The sequence below is a fragment of the Penaeus monodon genome, chromosome 15 (genome assembly GCF_015228065.2).
Source record: "Penaeus monodon isolate SGIC_2016 chromosome 15, NSTDA_Pmon_1, whole genome shotgun sequence".
NCBI lineage: Eukaryota > Metazoa > Arthropoda > Malacostraca > Decapoda > Penaeidae > Penaeus > Penaeus monodon.
This window is the reverse complement of record NC_051400.1, coordinates 36,856,317-36,856,776: the sequence shown is the minus strand read 5'-3', so window position 1 is coordinate 36,856,776 and position 460 is coordinate 36,856,317.

Below are 460 nucleotides of genomic sequence, written 5' to 3'. Positions count from 1 at the left end.
ATGGGGGAAGAACAAAAATAGAAATTGGTCATAGAATAATATGGTTGTTTCTCATGACTCTTCTGATGTCTGTATAGAAGTATATGTCATTATTATCATTTTCTGGTGGATTTGAATTTGCTTGGAGTGTTAGATTGCTCAGTTACTTTAAAACATATTTTTTCATTTAACAATCTTATTATGCATTATTTGTTCGTATTTATGTGCATTCTTATTGTGAAGTGGATATTTTATATGACAATGACTCATTTTTCCCTTGTATTATCTTTACTGACCCAAATCAATTTTATCTTTTCACATTCTCATTATAAACTGAATTTCTCATAGTTGCTTTTACCCACCTCCCTCTCAACACAAATGTTAGACTTGGCACTGGGTAGTTTGATTGCTGATGTATTTTTGTTTGAGTTTCCCTCTTCTATTGTTGTTTATGTTAACCTTGTTGCTGCTGGGAATGGCA